The sequence below is a fragment of the Equus caballus genome, chromosome 16, assembly GCF_041296265.1.
Source record: "Equus caballus isolate H_3958 breed thoroughbred chromosome 16, TB-T2T, whole genome shotgun sequence".
Lineage (NCBI taxonomy): Eukaryota > Metazoa > Chordata > Mammalia > Perissodactyla > Equidae > Equus > Equus caballus.
Window position 1 is genome coordinate 95,891,696 of NC_091699.1, and position 14,897 is coordinate 95,906,592.

The 14,897-nt window shown below is 38.9% G+C and overlaps 1 long non-coding RNA gene across 4 annotated transcripts in view; it reads right to left on the reverse strand.

The window, feature by feature from the left end:
* The window catches only part of LOC138918284 (uncharacterized), an 81,794-nt gene that overhangs the window by 39,993 nt on the left and 26,904 nt on the right, over positions 1 to 14,897 (reverse strand). For 2 of the 4 annotated variants that reach the window (XR_011427415.1, XR_011427414.1), the window contains exon 1: positions 2,917 to 3,014. The exons of 1 other annotated variant lie outside the window; for it this stretch is intronic. This is a non-coding gene — a long non-coding RNA (uncharacterized lncRNA). Of the gene's footprint in view, positions 1 to 2,916; positions 3,030 to 14,897 lie in introns of those variants that run through there. One more of the 4 variants, XR_011427417.1, reaches the window with a different exon arrangement.

The window sequence follows — 14,897 nt, forward strand, 5'->3', positions numbered from 1 at the left end:
ACATTGTTCTTTCTGCACCTATCTATAGATCCAGAGTTGCTCTCCTTCCAGCTTTCCAACACCTGTTGAGAAATCCTCAGCCCTTCTGACTGCTTTCTCTCTATATCCATGAATTCAGAAACTTTTCTTTTTTATTTGGATGGGATGCTCATTATTTTGTTATTCAAAGAAACTGCTCCCTCTTTTTGCATCAAAAATCTCCAAATCAGACAGGATCTTGAGCCTTCCCTTACTCAGCAAGGCTTCTCTTTAAGATCCCCACACCCCACCACCACGTGAAGGAATTCCTCCCTCGAGGAGCTCTGCCGTCCTCCTCCAGCAGAGGTCTAGAGCCAAGTAGCCCAAGGCTTTAATCAGGCCTAAACATTTTATTTGTCTGCAGGATCTGTGTCTTTGTTTTCCCCTGTGTCTGTTTCACCACTGTATTTTGGAAGCAGGCAGTTCACTTTCTAGTTTTCCAGGTCCAGAGACGGAAAGAAATTTTGCTCCAGGATGGATCATACCCAAAGTATCACTCATAACAGACTTAAATGATTTAGATGATGAAATTGGGACTCGGGTGTTAACAAGATTTGGATGAGATTTTGGATTTGAGTTGATCCTGTAATAGGTTGAGACTTTGGGGGATGTTGGGATAGGGCAAATGTCATGTGGGATGAAAGTGAGCCTTTGAGGTCAGAAGGTGGACTGTGGTAGATTGAAAAGTGCTTCCCCTCTCAAAAAAAAGATATTTACATAAAATCTCTGGAAACTATGAATGTTACCTTATTTGGAAAAAAGACCTTTTCAGATGTGATTAAATTAAGGATCTTGAAATGAGGAGATAATCCTGAATTTTCTGGGTGGGCCCTAAACCCAACGACATATTTCCTTTTAAAAGAAAAACAGAGGGATAATGAGATGGAGAGAAGAGGAGAAGATGCAGACAGAGTCGGAGATTGGAGTGACGTGGCCATGAGCCCAGGAATGCCAGGACAGCAAATCTAAGCTGGAAGAGGAGAAAAACAAGCTGTCCCCTAGCGCTCCCAGAGGGAGCACAGCCTAGAAATTTCAGATTTCTGGACTCTAGAACCATGAGAGGGCAAATTTCTGTGTTTGTAAATTATCAAGTTTGTGGTAATTTATTACAGCAGCTTCAGAAAACTAATGCAGTGCCTTTCGTATCTGTGTCACTCAATTACCACGAGCTTTAATATGGCTAGTTGTAGGAGTAGGACTTATCAATATTTGCTTTGGCTTTAAAAAATAATAAAGACTAGAATATTCTAAATTGTATACATCCATTTATATACAAAGACTGATTCAGAAGCTAAATATTGGAAGAAATATCACCGTAATATGCTTTTGGGAGAGTGAGAAGGATTATCTGAAAATAAATTCCCCTTAATTTCATTAGATTATTTACAGGATAAAAATGCCTCAGATATTTACTGAGATAGACCAAGATCCACATTGCTGTGGTCGTTGTGGATCTTAGTGTATTACTGGAGACTCAGGAACATTTTTGAGACATAACAGGCCATTCATTCATTCATTCTTTCTTCATTCAACATTGATTCGATGGTTATTGGTCCTGGGCACGACTCTAGGCCCTGGGTTTACAGTGCTGAGCAGAACTAACAAAGCCTCTACCTCAAGGCATTTATGTTCTAGGGAGGGAGACAGATGAAAAATAGATAAATGAATATCTATCATCAAACGGTGATATATGTAATGAAGTAAAATAAAGCAGGATGAAGAATGCATAGAAACAGAGGCTGCTTTTTTAGCCAAGACCTCTAACTTTATCTTCAATGTCCGTTTTCCTGAATGACAGTAGGAAACATGGCTACCCAGGTAGGAATTATATTTCTCAGCCTCCTTTGCAGCTAGGTTTGCCTTCTAACAACGTTTTAGCCAATAGAATGTGAAGAAAAGTGAATGTGTGCAGATTTCAAGACATATAATAAAGAACACCCTTCTTTCTTGTATAATATGTATACAAGACTTGTATAATATGACCCTAAGATGAAGTTTACTGTGGGGCCAATGATTGGGCTTCCTTTACAAAGGGTCTGAGGTATGATTTAATAGAGTTTCAGAGGCTTATTTTCTTGGGTAATTTCCACATTCTCCTGGGTAATTTTCACACTTCATAGAAGGCCCAGCTATAAATAAAGCTAATAGAGTTTCTTGGCAAAATACAAGAAAATCGAAGTCTAGGCAGCTAGTTTTTAAAGAAACCCTAAATGCCAAGTAAGTGTGCCAGTGGTTACAAATGGTGCCACTGGAAACAAAGAATTGAGGCTAAACTTGAAGATTTTCAGAGGATTCCCCAAAGAACAGAAAGCTAAGGAAAGGCAAGGGGATGTTTGTTATGTCTACAGAAGAGATGGAGTGCAGAATCCTAGAAATGAGAGAGCAGTGAGTTCTCCACACAGCAGAGGATTAGAACCATCAATGGACCATCGTGGAGGGCAGAATACACAGAAGGAAGGGAAGAGGAGGAAGGGACCACCTATTGAATGTCTAACGTCGGCTTCCAAGCCTTACACTTAAGATTCACAGAACCACTTTTATTTAATCCTCACAATACTGTTTTGAATAACTAATATTATCCATGAAGTCATGCTAATCTATCTCGCTCCCAAATCCAAGCTCTCTCAAGGCAATTTAAAAGGAGGGGGGTAGTCACAGAGTCTGTAAGCATGAGCCATGAGCTACACCCAGAATATTAGGAACAAACTCAGAAGGAATTTGCAAAAGAGCATCAGGGTAAGAAATGTCTTCCAACCCTATGACTACCAGCTCGGTCATTTCAATTATTTGAAAACAAGGAAGGAAATACCAATTGCCTTAATCCTTCTGAAAGCATACTCATGATTAGGGTAAATCTTTGTAGTATTCCACAAAATAGAGAAAATAATAATGTCCTACCTGATGACCAAGTTGATTTCAGATTCCAGAAACTGTATGAGAGATCCTACCAACAACGGTATTAGAATGAGGTTCTCAAGAAAGGCGAGGCAGTGGAAACTTGGAAACTAGCAGTCATTTCAGAGGAAGTAATGATCATGAAAATATGCTCCACTTTGGTTTGGTCTGGCCTTGAAGTGAAACTACGTCAACAAAGAATCTGGTGTGAGCCACAGAAGAAAGCTTAGCTTTTGATTGTGGGTAGACAGGTGGCTTGGTCAGCGTCTTGGTGTTTTGTTGTGTTTTGCTTTTCAGTCCAAGATGTACAGCTGACATTTACAAATCACAGGTCTTTGAGATGTGTTGCATTGTTTAGGAATTTAAAAGAGATGGTGAGGGGGCCAGCCCCATGACCAAGTGGCTAAAGTTCTACACACTCTGCTTCAGTAGGCCGGATTCTCCAGTTTGGATCCCAAATGCAGACCTACTCCACTTACCAGCCGTGCTATGGAGGTGTCCCACATACAAAGTAGAGGATGGTTGGCACAGATGTTAGCTCAGGGCAAATCTTCCTCACAAAAAATAAAAAATAAAACAAAACAAAAGTGATTGTGAGTTTTTGTTATTGCTGTGTTTTTTAGTTTGTTTTTTACTATTCTTCATCCCTGGGGCATACATACAGGGAAATACAGGTGAGTGAGACCAAGGTCTATAGATCCTCTGCTAACATTTCTTCAAAGATGCTGGAAAGGAGACAAGCACCAGTGTTTTCAGCATGCAACCATATCCAATAATATATCAATTATCTCAGCAAGCACAAAGGAGCAGAGGAAAGTGGTTTCCTTTCAGATACTTCGTCTGCCAAATTTCTCTGGGTGGGTTTTCTTTGTATTTTAATCTGGCAATAAATTTCCTGTTGACATAAACCTTGTCATCTTGTTTCACTTTGTAGAGGGTCCAGACCAACCTTACACATTAACTGAATTTAGAAAAAAAAAAAGTTATTACTTGGATTTCTTTTAACCAAAAAAAGTTTTTATTGAGTTTGTCAACTCAAAATGCAAATTCTCCTGTTATTTTATCTCAAAATCAGTTTATTCAGGAACAGCCAAAAGAATTGCAATTCGGGATGTGGGTACTACCGTGAACCATAGGAAAATCCAGAAAACCAAGGAAAGCAGCTGCCTTTATAGAGACAAACGGGGAGACGGGAAGGGATGTTCTAAAGCAAAGTCCAGTGGGGGAGAGTAACAGTTCAGCAACCGCTTCTCATTGGCTGAGCTGCAGTGTTTCCCATTGGCTGGGCTGTAGCATTTCTCATTGGCTGGACTGCAGCGTTTCTCATTGGCTGGGCTGTAGCATTTCTCATTGGCTGGACTGCAGCGTTTCTCATTGGCTGGGCTGTAGCATTTCTCTTTGGCTGAGCAGCAGCATTTCTCATTGGCTGGGCTGTGGAATTTCTCATTGGCTGAGTTGCAGCATTTCTCATTGGAGCTGCAGTGTTTCTCATTGGCTGAACAGCAGCATTTCTCATTGGCTGGGCTGTTGCCAGGTGGGGAGAGAAATCTTTTTGCAGTGGTAAAGTAGCTTTACTTCCTGTGGAAGATGCAACTGTCTGTCTCTTTCTGTTTGGAGTAATTGACGGTGTGTGATAGGTCATGAGAGCTTCCCATCAGGCCTTCTGATTCCAATATAGAATAAGATTTCTTCCATTAATTTCAACAAGTTGAACTATATAAAATTCCTGATATTGAGCTATTATTTATTTACTTGCTGAGGAAGATTCGTCCTGAGCTTGCATCTGTGCCAAATTTCCTCTATTTTGTAGGTGGGTCACTGCCACAGCATGGCCACTGATGAGTGGTGTAGGTCCTCTCCCAGAATTGAACCCAGGCTGCCAAAATGGAGCACACTAAACCACTAGGCTGTGGGGCCAGCCCCTGATGTTGAACTATTCTTTGCTTCAAAATTGCAATTTCATATACTTCAACTGAATGTATTCCTGGTACTTTTACTGGGAATAAGTGATTCCCTCACTAATATCTCTACAGCTCAGTAAGATTCTGGAGTATATTCTTGATTATGAAAGATAAAATACAATTGCGTTATAAGAGATTTTCATCTAAATTTTTGGAAGTGATAGTATTTGTAAAGCATAGCATTCTATCAACCACAAACTTTATTAACTTTGCTTGTTTATTCTACAAGTATTACTGAGCATCTACTATAATATGGTGGTTTTAAAATGTGGGATCTAGAGTCGAAATTCATGGACTCTAATCCTGGTTTCCCCACATTTCAGTGTGTGACACTCCATATTGATTTCTGTCTTCATGTCAAATGTTCCTTTTCTATCAGTGGGGGCAACAGAGATGATATCTGACTCAGAGAATTGTATGGATGAGGTGAAATGGTAACTGGGCCTCACAGTGCCCAGCTCACAGTAACCACTCAGTAAATGTGAGCGACACAGGGAATCCTGTTGTCCTGGGCTCACAGTCTAATGAGGAGACAGATGTAAGGCATCACAACTGTCCTAAGTTTTGAAAAGGAGAAGCACGTCATCCCACATGGGTGGAAGTAAGAGTGCTCTGTGGCAATCAGGAAAAGCTTCCTTTGGAAAATGAGAACTTAGCTGAGTTCTCAAGGATAAACACTAATAAATCAGGTGAAGTTTTGATGGAAAACATTCCAGGCAGAGGAAATTCCATGCCCTATATTTTGAGAAAGTGTCACATTTTTGGGAAACTGAATAAGACCAGCAAGACTAAGGTGCCAAACCTCTGCAGGTGAGGCAGAAGTGGGGACCCCGTCACATAGGGTCTTTTAAGCTGTGTAAACTCCTTTAAATAGAGGAGTGAAGTCATTGCCCGACTATAATGCATAACAGGAACCTTATTCTTCTTAAAACGTCTGGTATGACTTATTTGTTTTGTGGCATTTATTAAAAATAATTTGATGTCCTTGGCTTCCTGCAACAGTTACAATTATTTTTAAATGAAGTATATGTGGACGGAATATTTTCTTTGGTCCAGTTTCTCCACTTTAAATACATATATAATTTCCAAAGTTAGCTAAAATGTGAGACTTGAGGGCACAGTTTTTCAAACTTCCAAGTTTTCCCAAGACTTCTGACACCAATTACTAGCTCAGAGGTGTTCCCTAACCCACTGTCAGCATTGATAATTCATTAGAGGGACTCACTGAGAGCTATTGAACACATGGTGATGGTTTTTTACAGGGAAGGGTTACATTAAAATCAGCCAAGGGAAGAGATGCATAGGGCAGAGTTTGGGAAAGTTCTAATTGTAAAGCTTCTGTTGTCCTCAGGATTCATTACCCTCCCAGCAACGGCATGTGACAATACACATTGAGTTTTGCCAACCCAGAAAGCTCACCTGAGCTTTGGTGTTCAGAGTTTTAACTGGGGCTTCCTTATGTGGACATGACTGGTTGCTTGCCTATGTGGCTGCACTAGTCTGTAGCCCCCTGCTTCCCAGAGGTCAGGCTCATACCCTATGGTCCAAGGGGCCCACCATGAGTCACCTCATTAGCATAAAATATCATATGTGGCCTAACAGGCTCCCCATGAGTAACAAAGACATTCCAGTCGCTCTAGAAATTCAGAGTTTAGAAGTTACTTCCCAGTTGCTGGGGACAAAGTCCAGATCTTTCCTTTGGCTAGGTCAAATGATTTACTACAAAGACCACTCCCTTGCCATTGGCCAAGGCTCTCTTACAACAAAACACCAATATACACCTGTGCATCTTCATTTAATATACTTTTCTGTGACAGACACAGCGATAGAATCACTATGAATGTGCCTCACATTTAGAGGAGTCAGTGTGGGGTAGGGATAGGTTTAAAGAAGCAAGTAATCTATCCTATGAAGTCACTACAACATTTCGGTATTTTTGTTCCTTGATTTGCCATTATTTGTACGTTATGATAAACTTGTGCAGAGTTATTTAGTATAGAAATTGGTTGATGATTGGCTAAATCCAGTTTTCCCTCAGGTCATTTTCCATTATTATTACATCTTGAGGAGACTTTAACTCATATTCCCAATTTGGCCATCAATATCAGCGTTATAACCTTACCAAGAACGCCAGTGTTATACCGTATGACAGTATGGCGGTAGATGTGACTTAATAAATAAGAACAAAAGGATACTGCCCAGTACCAAAGTCCTACTAAGTCATTAACAATTAGTGCAGTCCACCAGCGCATTGTGTAACTGAAACGTCTCCCAGAGTGATGCCTCTCAGGTGAACAGGTCTCCCTCTTGCCTGGTCAGGCTGCAAAGGCAGAGGAGATCTTCACACTTTCAATCCTCTGGTACAATAAAACTAAGAGACTCTATCGTCTCTTGTTCTGGGCCTTTCTCACAGTAGAAGCACATGGTATTTGATTTCCCTCATTGCATAACCCGTTTATTTATCCCCTTACCCTTAGCTACTATTCCTCCCTAGCTCCATTAACTGTTCAGTTTTACCCAAACTTTACAACCTTTGGAAAACACATAAGGTTGGGCCACTGAGCAGATCCATATTGTCAATATAATACTAATCTGATAAGTACTTCCCCCTCAGTCCACTCCCATCATGCAGCGTAGGACTATATACCATGTAACTAGCAGGTGATCTCAAACACTAGGCTACTAGAGGTACATTCCCCGTGAAGCCCAACTGCCAGATGGGGTGAAGGTGCAACCCAACTCATCAGGCCTTTAGGACTTTTGACATAAAGGTTTAAAGATACAGTTACAGTTTTTTGTTTCAGGATTGTCCCTGCTTCTGGCACCAACCATTGCAGGCCTGGTCCTAGGACCATGGCATTAGGTAAGAAGGAAAAATAGTTGAAGTGTCGTAAGGAAAAAAGAGAACAGTGTCCTACCCCTGTGGGAAGCATTGTATAGTCGCACCAAAATTCTCCCTCTCTGCTTTCTCCCCAGATACCCAGAAAAGTGGAGGAATCTGTCTAATGGGGACCCTCCATTGGACCCCTTCATGCTGAATGTGAGAACGCACTCATGAAGGTGTATCAGCCAAACCATCTTGCTTTTATCCACCCCATTTTAAACAAGAAATGTTCCAATTGCCCTTTCCAGTTCTCTATCAAACCATTACTTTGAGGATAATATCTCTCTGGCCATTCTTGGACATATGAGCTATAAAGTGCATTCCTTGGTCTGATGGAATGAGAGTTGGCAGTTCAAATGGGTGTTTTCTAAAACCACTCTCAGTTTCCGTAATTTGCTAGAAGGCTCATAGAACTCTCTGACAGCTATTATAATCACAGCTATGTTTACTACAGGAACATGATACATTAAAATCAACCAAGAGAAGAAACAGAGTAGAGTCTAGGGGGACTCCAAACACAAGACTTCCATTGTCCTCAGGACACATTACCCTCCTGGCATTGATGTGTGGCAGTTTGCATGGAGTATTGATGACCTGGGAAGTTCATCTGAGCTTCAATATTTAGATTTTTTATTGGGGTTTCATTACTTGGCATGACTGATTGATTGATTACTCTCGTGTTTCCACTCTCCAGAGCTCAGGCTGATAACATATGGCCCGGGAGCCCACTGTGAGTCATCTTGTTAGGATAAACTATCATCAGGTGTGGTCAGAGGGACCCACCATGAGTCATCTTGCTGGCATAAACTGGCAGATGTGGTTTACGAGGCCTACCATAAATAACAAAAACACTCTCATCACTGCGGATATTCCCAAGAGTTTAGAGATTACCTCCCAGGATAAGGCTAGACCCCTCTTCCAGCAAGACCAAATTCTTTGCTATAAAATATAATCATTTTAAAATAGACAATGCATGGAATTTCACTTTTGAAGTTGTGCTTTTCTGAAATGTGCACTTTTCTTTAGCCCTCTAGGGAACATAGGTTCAATTTTCAAGTGAGTGTGACTGGCTATGATTTATCCATTCTGTCCTTCACTCTTACAAACAGACTAAGAAATGGTGAAAATGAAATAGGAAACAAAAAAAGGATCAACAAAGCTAAACTGAATTACTGTTTCTCTGAGAAAACTATAGCAAGGTTGATGAAGAAAGAGGAGGAGAGGAAGCTGGGGGGTAGTGAGGAAAGAGAGAGGGAGCTTAAAGAATTAACATTACAAATCTAAGGGAGATGTAACAGGTGAAAATTTTAAATAGATAATATGAGAACATCATGAACAACTTTAGGCCAGCAAATGTGAATACTTACATAAATTGATCAAATTCCTAGAAACCGAATCAAAAAGAAAAACACCATAGTCCCATAACAATTAAAGTGTTCTAATTGCTAATGAAAAATCTTCTAACAAACCAAAACCAAAGATAAAACAAGTCCAGGTATGGCTTTTCTAGCAAGTTCTACCAAACACTCAAGAAAAAAAACTTCAATCTTACAAACACTGTTCCAAAGTATACATAGAAAAAGAGGAAACATTTCCCTAAAGCCAGCCCAAATACAAAGGGAGGGCATGTAGACTCCACTTCTTGTGGAAGGATTGACAAAGAATTTGTAGCTCCTCTTTAATGCACCCCAAAGCGGCTTTCTAAAACATTGCACTAAGGAGAAGAGCATCACTGGATCTCTACATTTCTTTCTAAGAAAACAGCAAAGTAGAAGTATGTGTACACACAGCAGGAGTGACTTAAATTAAACTTACAGTAGAATCTATTTTATTGGTGTGTTTTACGATGGAATGTTCAAACAAATGAAATGGCTAATACTATGCAGAAATGGAGGATAACAGGCCAAGTTCAGGTTTATTGGGGGGAGTTCACTCCATCATATTACATGTCTTAACTTGTACTCCCATAAGTTGATTCTCCCTGTGCTTTGCAATCTTTCCCTTTGTTACATTTCTGCAATATAGCAAATTCTCTTTAAGAAAAATGTGTGTATTTCCACTTAAGTATACTTCCTTTTCCAATTATTTTATTGATATCATATTTGTTTTTACCATTGTGTAGTTTCAAGTGTACACTATTATATATCACTGTATAGACTACATCATGCTCAACACCAATAGTCTAATTTTTATCCATCTCCATATACATGTGCCCCTTTACCCCTTTCACCCACCCTTCCCCTTCCCCTCTGGCAAACACTAACCTGTTCTATTTATCCATGTTTTTGTTTATCTTCCACATATGAGTGAAATCGTATTGTGCTTGTCTTTCTCTGTCTAATTTCACTTAACATCATACCCTCAAGGTCCACCCATGTCATTACAAATGGGACAATGCTGACTTTTTTATGGCTGAGTAGTATTCCATTGCATATATATACCACATCTTCTTTATCCGTTCATCAGTTGGTGGGCACTTCGGCTGCTTCCACATCTTGGCTATTGTGAATAATGTTACAATGAACACAGGGGTGCAAAAGCTCTTTGAATTGTTGACTTAACATTATTTGGATAAATAGCCAGTAGTGGGATAGTTGGATTGTATGGTTTTGTTTTTTTTTTTAAGATTGTATTTTTTCCCTTTTTCTCCCCAAAGCCCCCCGGTACATAGTTGTATATTCTTCGTTGTGGGTCCTTCTAGTTGTGGCATGTGGGACGCTGCCCCAGCATGGTCTGACGAGCAGTGCCATGTCCGTGCCCAGGATTCGAACCAACGAAACACTGGGCTGCCTGCAGCAGAGCGCGCGAACTTAACCACTCAGCCATGGGGCCAGCCCCAGGATTGTACGGTATTTTTATTTTTAATTCTCTGAGAAATCTCCATACTGTTTTCCATGGTGGCTCCACCAGTTTGCATTCTCACCAGCAGTGTGGGAGCGTTCCGTTTTCTCCACATCCTCTCCAACATTCGTTATTTTTTGTTTTGTTAACTATAGCCATTCTGACAGGTGTAAGGCGATAGTTCCTTGTAGTTTTGATTTGTGTTTCCCTGATAATTAGTGATGTTGAACATCTTTTCATGTGCCTGTTGGCCATCTGTATATTCTCTTTGGAAAAATGTGACGTTCGTATCCTCTGCCCATTTTTTGATCAGGTTCTTTGCTTTTTTGTTGTCGAGTTGTATGAGTTCTTTATTCATTTTGGAAATTAACCACTTTTTGGATTGTGATTTGCAAATATTTTCTCCCAGTTGGTCAGTTGTCTTTGCATTTTGTTCATGATTTCCTTTGCCTTGCAGAAGCTTTTTGGTGTCATGAGGTCCAAATAAACATTTTCTCTTTTGTTTCCCTTGCCTGAGTAGACATGGTATTTGAAAAGATTCTGCTAAGACCAGTGTCACAGAGTACAATGGTTATATTTTCTTCTTGGAGTTTTATGGTCTCAGGTCTTTCATTCAAGCACTTAATCCATTTTGAGTTAATTTTTGTATATGTTGTAAGATAATGATCTACTTTCATTCTTTTGCATGTGGCTTTCCAGTTTTCCCAGCACCACTTATTGAACAGGCTTTCCTTTCTCAACATTGTATGTTCCCAGCTGCTTTGTCAAAGATCAACTGTTCATAGATGTGTGGTTTTATTTCTGGGCTTTAACTTCTGTTCCATTGATTTGTGTGTCTGTTTTTGTGCCAGTACCATACAGTTTTGATTACTGTAGCTTTGTATTATGTTTTGAAATCAGGGATTGTGATGCCTTCAGCTTTGTTCTTTTTTCTCAAGATTGTTTTGGCTATTCGGGGTCTTTTGTTATTCCATATAAATTTTAGGATTCTTTGTTCTATTTCTGTGCAGAATGTCATTGGGATTCTGATTGGGATTGCATTGAATCTGTATATTGCTTTAGATAATATGGACATTTTGACTATGTTTATTATTCCAATCCAAGAGCATGGAATATCTTTCTATTTCTTTGTGTCTTCTTCAATTTCTTTCAATAATGTCTTCTGGTTTTCAGTGTATAGGTCTTTCACCTCCTTGGTTAAATTTATTCCTAGATATTTTATTCTTTTTGTTGCGACTGTAAATAGGATTGTATTCTTGACTTCTCTTTCTGTTAGTTCCTTATTAGTGTATAGAAACGTAACTGATTTTTGTAAGTTGATTTTGAATTCCCCAGCTTTCCCTTAGTTGTTGATTATTTCTAATAGTTTTCTGGTAGATTCTTTAGGGTTTTCTCTATATAGAATCATGTCGTGCAGAAACAGAGAGAGTTTTAATTCTTCCTTTCCAATTTGGATACCTTTTATTTCTTTTTCTTGCCTCATTGCTCTGGCCCAAACCTCCAGTACTATGTTGAATAGGAGTGATGAGAGTGGGCACCCTTGTCTTGTTCCTGTTCTCAGAGAGACAGCTTTCAGTTTTTCACAGTTAAGTATGATGTTGACTGGGGGTTTGTCATATATGGCCTTTATTGCATTGAAGTTCTTTCCTTCTATACTCATTTTATTGAGAGTTTTATCATATATGGATGTTGGACTTTGTCAAAAGCCTTCTCTGCATCTATTGAGATGATCGTGTGATTTTTATTCCTCATTTTGTTAATGCAATGTATCACATTGATTGATTTTCAGATGTTGAACCATCCCTTCATCCCTGGTATAAATCCTACTTGATCACAGCATATGATCCTTTTAATGTATTGCTGCATTCTGTTTGCCAATATTTTGTTGAGGATTTTTGCGTCTATGTTCATCAGCAATATTGGCCTGTAACTTTCCCTCCTTGTGCTTTCCTTGCCCAGTTTTAGTATCAGTGTAAGGTAGGCCTCATAGAATGAGTTAGGAAGCATTCTGTCTTCTTCAATTTTTTGGAATATTTTGAGAGGGACATGTATTAAATCTTCTTTGAATGTTTGGTAGAACTCTCCAGAGACACCACCTGGTCCCGGACTTTTGTTTTTGGGGGAAGTTTTTGGTTACTGTTTCAACCTCTTTACTTGTGATTGGTCTATTCAGATTCTCTATATCTTCTTGATTCAATTTTGGGACGTTGTATGAATCTAAGAATTTATCCATTTCTTCTAAGTTATCCAATTTGTTGGCATACAGTTTTTCATAGTTTTCACTTATAATCCTTTGTATTTCTGTGGTATCCTTTGTAATTTCTCATCTTTCATTTCTAATTTTACTTATTTGAGCCTTCTCCTTTTTCTTAGTGAGTCTGGCTAAGAGTTTGTCAATTTTGTTTATCTTCTCAAATAATCAGCTATTAGTTTCACTGATCTTAGTCTTTCTACTGCTGTTTCTTAGTCTCTATCTCATTTATTTCTGCTGTAATTTTTATTATTTTCCCTCCTTCTGGTAACTTTGGGCTTTGTTCTTCTCTGTCTAGTTCTGTTAGGTGGAGTTTAAGATTACTTATTTGATATTTTTCTTGTTTGTTGAGGTGGCCAGTGTTGCTATAAATTTCTCTCTTATAATTGCTTTTGCTGCAACCCATAGGAGTTGGTATGTTGTATTTTCATTTTAATTTGTCTCCAAGTATTTTTTTTTATTTCTCCTTTGATTTTTCCATTGATTCAATGGTTGTTCAGTAGCATGTTCTTTAGTCTCCACATTTTTGTGGATTTCCCATCTCTTTTTGTAGTTGATTTCTAGTTTCATAGCATTGTGTTTAGAAAAATATGCTTGATATAATTTCAATCTTATTAAATTTACTGAGGCTTGCTTTGTTTCCCAACATATAGTCTATCTTTGAGAATGTTCCATGTGCAATTGAGAAGAAAGTGTATTCTGCTGTTTTTGAGTGGAATGGTCTTTATATGTCTATTAAGTCCATCTGGTCTAGTATTTTATTTAAGGCCACTGTTTCCTTGTTGACTTTCTTTCTGGATGATCTCTCCATTGATGTAAGTGGGGTGTTGAGGTCCCCTTCTATTATTGTATTGCTGTCAATTTCTTCCTTTATGTCTGTTAATAGTTGCTTTTTTTATACTTTGGTGCTCCTGTGTTAGGTGCAGATATATTAATAAGTGTTATTTCCTCTGGTGGAATGCCGCTTTTATCATTATATACTGCCCCTCTTCTCTCATTGTCTTTTTTACCTTGAAGCAGGCTTTGGCTGATAGAAGTATGGCAAAACCTGCTTTCTTTTGCTTGCCATTTGCTTGGAGTATCATCTTCCATCCCTTCACTCTGAGCCTATGTTTGTCTTTAAAGCTGAGATGTGTTTCCTGGAGGCACCATTTTGCTGGGTCTGGTTTTTCATCCAGCCAGCTGCTTTGTGCCTTTTTGTTGGAGAATTCAATCCACTTACATTTAGAGTGATTATTTATATATGAGGGCTAATACTGCCAATTTATCTCTTGTTTTCCAGTTCTATATTTCCATTGTTTCTCTTCCCTTATATTTCTGATTTCCATTTCAGTTTGTTGGTTTTCTGTGATGGTTTTCTCAATTTTCTCTTTATTTATGATTTGTGGCTCTATTCTGATTCTTTTTTTAGTGGTTACCATGAAGTTTGTATAAAAGATCATAGATGAGATAGTCCATTTTCTGATAACCTCTTATCTCCATTAGCCTAAGCAGGTTCCACCCCTTATCTCTTCCCCTTCTGAGTTGTTGTTGTCACAAATTCTTCTTTTGTGTGTTGTGAGTTTGTGACTAAATTGAAGTGCGTATAGTTATTTTTGATACGTTCTTTTCCTTTTTCTTTTACGTCATAGTTAAATGTTTGCTAACCTATTCTGATAGACAGATGCAATTTTCTGATTTTGTCTGTCTATTTATCTCTTTGCTCAAAGCTTTGTAAAGCTTTGCTTTTTTGTTTCAGTTAGGAGGGCTTCCTTCATCATTTCTTGTAAGGGAGGTCTAGTGGTGATTAACTCTCTCAGCTTTTGTTTATCTGGGAAAGCTTTTGTTTCTCCACTGTATCTGAGAGAGAGTTTCACTGGATAGAGTATTCTTGGCTGAAGGTTTTTGTCTTTCGGTATTTTGAATACATCTTTCCATGCTTCCATTCTTTCCTAGCCTGTGAGGTTTCTGCTGAGAAATCCACTGAAAGCCTGAGAGGGCTTCCTTTGTAAGTTATTTTCTTCTTCCTTGCTGTCCTTAATATTTTTTCTTTGCTGTTGACTTTTGC